This window comes from Triticum aestivum, unplaced genomic scaffold (genome assembly GCF_018294505.1).
Source record: "Triticum aestivum cultivar Chinese Spring unplaced genomic scaffold, IWGSC CS RefSeq v2.1 scaffold74138, whole genome shotgun sequence".
Taxonomy (NCBI): Eukaryota; Viridiplantae; Streptophyta; class Magnoliopsida; order Poales; family Poaceae; genus Triticum; species Triticum aestivum.
In genome coordinates this window covers 148,753-157,530 of record NW_025225205.1, presented here as the reverse complement: position 1 = coordinate 157,530, position 8,778 = coordinate 148,753, and the positions used below count along the sequence as shown (strand labels likewise).

The 8,778-nt window shown below is 44.5% G+C and overlaps 1 pseudogene; it reads right to left on the bottom strand.

The window, feature by feature from the left end:
• Positions 1 to 992: 992 nt before the first annotated feature.
• On the bottom strand, positions 993 to 5,132 carry LOC123172103 (uncharacterized; annotated as a pseudogene).
• Positions 5,133 to 8,778: the final 3,646 nt, after the last annotated feature.

Here is an 8,778-nt window from a genome sequence, read left to right as displayed (position 1 = left end):
CGCCGCCTCCACCGCCCCCGGTGTTACTATTCCTCTGCTCCCACCTGCCTCTATACTTCTCCCTTCGTAACCCCATCTAAGTCGAACCACACCACACTGCAGCTGTGTCCCGTGCTCCCAGGGGAGATCGAACGCAAGTAGCCACTCGATGAGCCACCCGATCTCCCGTGCTCCTTTTTTTGGCCGCGATCTGGTTCTGTCCAAAGCTTTTCATCATCGATACTGTGCACAGGGGAAACATTCAATTGAAATTTGATGTCGATTTATTACGTGGGAGCTCGAATCACATGCTCTGGGCCGCATTTTCAGCCGGGGTCTGGGCTGGTAGCTGTCAGGGTTTTGAGGGATAAGGTTTGCCCGCCGCCTCGAACTCAGCGTCTCCATTCTCCCACCTTGGGCCTCTTTCCTGGCTAACCTTGGCCTCTTGCTTGGGTAACCATGACTTTCGAGTTTGTGGGTACCAATGTTCTTCTCTTTATATCTTTCCCTCATTTTCCATCTGCTTGGATATAGGGTTACTAAGGTTATTCTTGATGGTCTCCCATTCATCCCGAGCAATCATAGGCCACTTCTTATGTCTAGTTTGAAGGTGATGTGTTCGGCTTTGAATTGGGAGTGCCAGCCACTCAATGGTGTAGAAAACATGGTGATTGCTATGAGATTGATGAGCTTCTTCTCATCTTGGTCCTCGTCCGGGAACTTGTATCATTTGTGCAGGTTCTCTATGAGGAGTTTTCTCATAACTGTATTAGCTTTGGACCTCAAGTTGATGTGATTGATGTTGACCATCTGAAGAAGGATGCAACCTAGTTGATTGCTATACCGGACTGAGAGGTGTACCCTTGAAATGGCAAACTCGAGCTACAACATTTGTCGGCTTATCCCAACACAACCAAAAACTGTATGAGATACATGTTACAATTGTTTTTATATGTTTAAGTTTATGGTTCCGTGGCAGCGCATGGTTGTTCAACTAGTATGACACTAATGAATTATACTACATCATCTCTTTGGGCAACCCATACATGATAGATGTATTATGACATAAGCCACACGATGGTGGTCAGCTCGCCACCACTGTTGGGCTTCTGGGCATGGAACTCCCTGCTGCACTTGTTGCCCGCATAAATGAGAATATCAATCCACACGTCAAGGACAAGCTCCAAGGAGTCGGTCATGCCATCCTTCTCCTTCTCCAGCAGCTCCTTAGTGAGTCGAGCTATGTGAGTGAGACGAGGAGCAAGGTGGCTGGACTCCCTTGTCCTCATATTTATCATACAAGTTTTTGGCGAGGCCCTCCCTCTCCACAATCCTAGAAATGCTGGAGTGTGGGGCATCGCGCACACGGAAGAGATCCATGACGGTGCGTGGACGGCTCGGGTACCTAGGATCAGCCGATTGCATGTTGACCAGCCTCTCGCAGGTCCGTTGGTACAACCTTTTTTGGGGCTGGCCTAGCATGTAGGGACGTTCCACCAGGAGGAACATCATATAGTCGGACATCACCCTAATGGCGTGCACGTTAGGCGTAGCATCCACGGCCTTGGCTCTCTCGCTCTTGGTAAGGAACACCTTGGTGGCGATGTGCCAGATGATGATGCCTTCCTGGAACTCGAAGCTGAGGGACTCCTTCAGGGCACCATAGTAAAAGCCCGCGGTGGTCTAGTGGGTTCTCACCCCACTTCTTCCCCAGCAAGGCAGTGTTGGAGCTCCCCTTTGTATACAGCCGGCTCATGTACACCGCTATATGACGCTTGATCAAATCCGTCATCTCGACGGTCTCCAAGTAGTGCTTCCTGTTCCACCACTCGTTGAGTCCCCGTGCCCTGGCCAGCCTCCCGAGCAGGGGGCTGGTGATCGAGCCGCTTGTCCGCTGGGCGTGTGCAGAAATGCAGTACGTTGTATTGTCCGATGGTGTAGGACCACCTTCTTGACTTGTACCAGATACTGCTATCACCCTTGACGAGATGGTGAAGCCACACAACCGCGCACCAAAGCCTGTCCCATCTCTCGTTGCACAGGGTGGTGTACCGGAGCCAGCTCCACCTGGTGGTGCTCAGGAACGCGAACGTCCAAGACGATGCCAACGCATTCAGGAGCGACGTCATCTCCATGAACACGGCGCCACCCAGCAGTACGTATGTGATGGTGACGTCGACTCTGGTGTGGCCGTCCTTGGAGGTGAACTGGAACAACAACAGCAAGGTGGTGACGGTAAGGGGCGAGACGATGCGGATCAGGTAGCCGAAGAAGGTGTGGACCACGTCCGCCTTGGTGTAAAGGATGTCGTACATGAGGGAGAGCTCAATCTCCATCAACGTCCACAGCTCGATGCCTTGTATAAGCTTGCTGGTGTACACCTCTAGTCCGTCCATGGAGTCCTCCTCCAGCTTAAGCACCGAGGAATTAACGATCATGTACTTGCAGAAGTGGAACAGCGTGTGTGCTTGTCGCAAGTGGAATTCCTCTTCGTGACTCCGTCCTGAGGGTGGTTAATATCTACTACGCAACCTTCTTCTTGTAGACGTTATTGGGCCTCCAAGTGCAGAGGTTTGTAGGGCAGTAGCAAATTTCCCTCAAGTGGATGACCTAAGATTTACCAATCCGTGGGAGGCGTAGGATGAAGATGGTCTCTCTCAAACAAGCCTGCAACCAAACAACAAAGAGTCTCTTGTGTCCCCAACACACCCAGTACAATGGTAAATTATATAGGTGCACTAGTTCGGCGAAGAGATGGTGATACAAGTGCAATATGGATGCTAGATATAGGTTTTTGTAATCTGAAAATATAAAAACAGTAAGGTAGCAAGTAGTAAAAGTAAGCGAAAACGGTATTGCAATGCTTCGAAACAAGACCTAGGGTTCATACTTTCACTAGTGCAAGTTCTCTCAACAATGATAACCTAATTGGATCATATAACAATCCCTCAACATGCAACAAAGAGTCACTCCAAAGTCACTAATAGCGAAGAACAAACGAAGAGATTATTGTAGGGTATGAAACCACCTCAAAGTTATTCTTTCCGATCAATCCATTGGGCTATTCCTATAAGTGTCACAAACAGCCCTAGAGTTCATAGTAAAATAACACCTTAAGACACACATCAACCAAAATTCTAATGTCACCTAGATACTCCAATGTCACCTCAAGTATCCGCAGGTTTGATTACACGATATGCATCACATAATATCAGATTCGTCTATTCAAACCAACATAAATAACTTCAAAGAGTGCCCCAAAGATTCTACCGGAGAGTCAAGATGAAAACGTGTGCCAACCCCTATGCATAAGTTCACAAGGTCACATAACCCGCAAGTTGGTCACCAAAACATACATCAAGTGGATCACGTGAATATCCCATTGTCACCACAGATAAGCACATGCAAGACATACATCAAGTGTTCTCAAATTCTTAAAGACTCAATCCAATAAGATAACTTCAAAGGGAAAACTCGACCCATTACAAGAAGGTAGAGAGGGAGAAACATCATAAGATCCAAAAATAGCAAAGCTCGCGGTACATCAAGATCGGGCCAAATCAAGAACACGAGAGAGAGAGAGAGAGAGAGAGAGAGAGAGAGAGAGAGAGAGAGAGATCAAACACATTGCTACTGGTACATACCCTCAGCCCCAAGGGTGAACTACTCCCTCCTCATCATGGAGAGCGCCGGGATGATGAAGATGGCCACCGATGATGATTCCCCCCTCTGGCAGGGTGCCGGAACAGGGTCTCGATTGGTTTTTGGTCGCTACAGAGGCTTGCGGGGGCGGAACTCCCGATCTAGGTTTATTTCTGGGGGTTTATATATTTATAGGAATTTTTGGCGTCGGTTTCACGTCAGGGGGTCCACGAGTCAACGACGAGGGTGGAGCACCCTCCGGGGGGTAGGGTGCGCCCTCCACCCTCGTGGTTGGCTCGGGACTCTTCTGGCCCAACTCTTTTGCTTCGAGGGCTTCTTCTGGTCCATAAAAAATCACCGTAAATTTTCAGCTCGTTTGGACTTCGTTTGATATTCCTTTTATGCAAAACTCAAAAACAAGGAAAAAACAGAAACTGACACTGGGCTCTAGGTTAATAGATTATGATACCTTTGACCGTCGAATCAACACATTTGCAGACCTTGTGAGACTGCATATTCTTGGCCTGTTAAAATAATTTTCTTGAGTAAATCATGCACAAATGACATTTTACTTACATGTTTTTGAACTCAAGCATGGAGGGAATGAAACAGAGGAAGAAAAATATGCACCTAAAAAGGGACAGACTTAGAGGAAGAAGATGATGAAAGTTGAGGCCTCGCCGTGCTGGTTGCTGGGGGGAGACAGATCCACACAGCAGAGCAACATGGAGAGAGGCGTGCAGGGGGTGGGGAGGTGGCGATGCATCCTGCCCGAGAAGTAGGCGTCGATGAGAGTAATGAGATTCATGGCGGGGTGCGCAGGGAGGTGGCGGCGATAAGCTCCTCCACCACCTCCCTCTTCCCCCTCGGTGGCTCATCCCCTGGGCACCTTCAGGCAAGGGTGGGGCGGGAAGAGGGAATCGCAGGGGATGGTGGCAGCAAGCCCTCAGCGTTGGAGCCGGCAGGCCGCGCAGACACGAGAAGATAACACGAGAGAAATCAGGATTGGGTTGTATCGTTGTTTGATTAGACGACCCAGAACTCGCGAGAACAGCCCAACCGACTCTAACTCATCCTGCCCACTGTCAAACGGCCCACGTGCCAATCGCTAGCCGCGATTCACCAGGAGCTCTTATTTCCTGGGAGCTTAGTAACTCTAGTGATGTTGCCATCCTTGACGGTAGGTTTATCCGCCAATTATCAGAGCACTTCTTTATTTCTAAGTCGAGGGACTTTGTGTATGGTCTTTGGTACCTATCCGATCCGTTTCGGAAAAATGAAGTACAAACAGTTGTTCAGTCCCAGCAACTAACCATGATTGACCGAATCAAAATAAGTGGCGATGCTCCAGCATCTAGCTCTAGCTAGTATATATCCATACCACCTCCTCGTCTCTCCTTCCTCTCCATTTCCCCCGTGGTGCCGACCTCACCCGCCCAGCCCCCGGCAGCCTCGAGCTCCTCCACCGCAGCAACGGCCGCCTCATGGCTCATCATGCGACGGACGTCCATCAGTGGTGATGCCTCCTTCTCCCCTAGCTAATTAATGTGCTTTGTGCCTCCCATCATGCTTGGTCGCCATGGCCGGGTCCTGGGTGAAGCATCGATCTCCCGCCATGACCGCCTGAGAAAACTACTTGTTGGTGCTTGCATCTTTATGTACTTCTTGTTTTGTAGGCTTTCCGCCACGGGTGCGCTCCTGGATGAAGACACTTCGCTATGGCTGTCGCCGGGAGATGACCCGGCTGATGGTGGATTGCTCGTGGGTTCAAATGGAGATACGTATTATATGCCACCTGGTAATCATATTCCTCATCTCTCATCTTGCTTTCATGCTTTATACTATTATCATTTTTGTGTTTGCATCATCTATTATCATTTTCCTGCTGCTGTGGTAGTAAAGAGAGATGAAAGAAAAAAGAGATTATTGCGATGTTCTGGAACTGTATTCTGAACGATCTCGTGACTATGTTTTCGTCGAAATTCTTGAGCGTAGAGAGGGATTCTTCAGTACTCACAAGTCTGTCTTCAGTTTACAAATTATAGCTTGCTCCTATCATTATTTACCCTGGCTACTATGTTTGGGCAGACACGGCACGGAAGTTGGATGACACTGTCAAGGAGGAAAATCTTTACGGACAAACTCTAGGGGAGAAACTTTGGAGTTTTCTTATGTGGTGGCGTCGGGAAAATCCGGTTGATGATGCTCCTGTGTCCCTGGAATAATAGTGTGGTACAAATTATTTGTGCCTTGCGCAGCTTACATAAAATATAGCCCTTCTCAGTATTTGCTGATGCCCATATGTCCCTACGATGATACTGGCAAGTATTTGCTGAAGAAACTTCGTACAAATCTTTCTCAACAAACACTTTTGTTTGTGTTGTACAGCATACGCAAAAAACATATAATAAAGCCCTTCTGAGTATTTGATATCTGTTTTCGCTCCAGTTGTTTGCTAAATTCATTCGGTTATTTGGCCATGATATCATGTTGCATTGTGTGTTCTCACTTCTCAGTCTTTGGTTACTGCTTTAGCGATATCTGTAGTGTTGTCTGCTGCAGTAGAGAAAATTAGTTGCATAATATGGAAAGCTGACAAAAATTTAGGAGACCAATAAATTGTGGTTATTGGTGACCTTGTTCATGTTTTGACATGCTTCAAAATGAAACCAATTATTTGGATACTAAAGAACTGGTTTGTAGACCTAGTGGCGAGGACTTGGTGGTGTGTCCTTGTTGACCTGGACATGATGCAGCATAAATACTACCAAATCATCAACTAAAAAACTTTGTGGAAACATAAGGGATTGGAATCACGAATTGGCGAGGTCCGGACAATTTTTACAGAGAAATCAGCTATATGGAACTCCGTGTATTTTTACATCCTAGCTAACCACATGTTTTTTTATACTATTCCTATATTTTCCTCATACATTTACCAAATGTGTGTCGATTCGTACTAACCAATTTTGTATAGAAGAAACTGCCGAGAAGGCACAAAGTGTGAGATGGTTTCAGGCAACGATGACATAAATGGCCAGAGTTACAACCAACATAAACCTGCTGAAAATATCAGCTTAGAAGAGGAGTGTTATACAAAGAGATAAAACAAAGCCCCGCGCAAAAGCTAAGTCCCAAGAGCAGCCAACAAGACAAAGTAAAACACACCCCACACACAAAGCTATTAAGAACATGGTCCTGGTGTTGAGTTGATGGCGGCATGGAGAGATAAGAGACGGCAGCAACGCGTCCACTTCCTGCACATCCTTCTTCTTCTACCCCCGGGAGCAAAAGCTGCAAATATATGAGAGTTCCCTTATTTCAGAGAAAACAAATAGGAATTACTAAAAGCCCACATCAGGAAAAAAGAAAACACTTCAAGAGAATTATAACATCTTACAATATGTTTTGAACATTTCTTTACCATGAACTGTAGGTACGAAAATAACTAACTATTTTTATTTTTATTTCCAAAATGGAAACCATATTTTTCTTAATTTTTCAAAAGCGTTCATCTCCCATTTAGATAATGTTCATGCAGGTAAAAAATGTTGACGTGACATTTAGAAAAATTCATAGCACTGAAAAATAATTTGTGACATTAAAAAATGTGCACACACTTAAAAAAATGTTCACCACATCTTTAAAAATAGTTATCCAATGTGAAAAAAATCGTACCATTTAAAAAATGTACTTGATATTTTAAAGAAATGTTCACATGTTTTAAAACTATGTTTTGACAATTACGAAAATTCTTATGTAATGTAAAAATATGTTACATAGTTTAAAAAATGCTCCACCCATTAAAATAATGTTCAGTGTGTATTTGAAATTGTTTAACACGTATTTGAAAAAATGGTCAAAACATGTATTTGGAAAAAAAATACATATGTAATTGAAAAATGTTCTCTGTGTATTATAAAAGTTTCACATGTATATTGAAAATGTATATTGTGTATTGAAAAAATTAGACACGTGTTGAAAAAAGAAACCAAAAGAGAGACTATGGAGGAAAAAAACAATAGAAAATAATAATAAGAAAAAACCCACGAATGGTTCTAAAACCGGTCGGAAATGATTCAGATAACTTTCCTAATACCACTACAGGATCTATAGTGTTGGGCCAGCCCGTTTAGTGAAGCGTAAGACGAGAGCTGGAGGTAACGTTTCACAATAAGTGAGACACATGGATTGGATATATAGGGCGTTCGGTTGGGTGTTTTTTTTTGGGCGTCTAGGTCTTGTTCGGGCAGTCCAACCGAACACTGCACACACGGCCATGTGAGGTAACTAGGTATACTATTTACCCGATCAAAAAAAAAAACTAGGTATACTATTTACAATGCTTTGGGCCTAACCTGTCCACTGCATCTTAATTAAGCTGTGTTCAAATTATCTTTTTCCTTCAAATAAAGATTTTTCTGAATGTGTAATACTCCCATCGTCTCAAAATTGTACTAAATCAACAACACTTATTTTTAAACGGAGGGAGTACCATATTTTTTTTATTAAGTGGAAATCCCAGGTAGGATGAAATTTTATGTGCAAGAATTCATACACAGTTGCATGGATGTGAGACGTGACTAAGTATGTATACTCGGGTCTCGGGTAAGCAGTTGCATAGATGTGAGACGTGGCTAAGATAATCTACTTCAAGTCTTCAACGACTCCGGACGGAGTCAGTTGCATGGATGTGGATCACTCCACCGTGTCTACTGTACTACTCCCTTCGTTCCAAAATATTTGTCTTTCTAGGCATTTCAAATGGACACAATATATGAATGTATGTAGACATATTTTAGAGTGTAGATTCGCTCATTTTGCTCCGTATGTAGTCACTTGTTGAAATCTCTAGAAAGACAAATATTTAGGAACGGCGGGAGTAACTTGCAAAAGACGCCTGAACAATTCTTCATCTTCGTTTGTTGCAAAGTAGATTATCTCGTTCAACATCAGCTATATGTTCCCGCAAAAAACATCAGCTATATATGTATTTGGAAAGACGTTCTGAAATCTCGTATAGCTCTGATCGGAGATAAAAGGTGAAACAACTGTGGAAGATATATTTGTCATAGTACCATTCTTTGCATATTACATTAATACACACTTGCAAGTATACATGGCTTCATAAACTGATGGCTTTCACAAGCAGTTGGT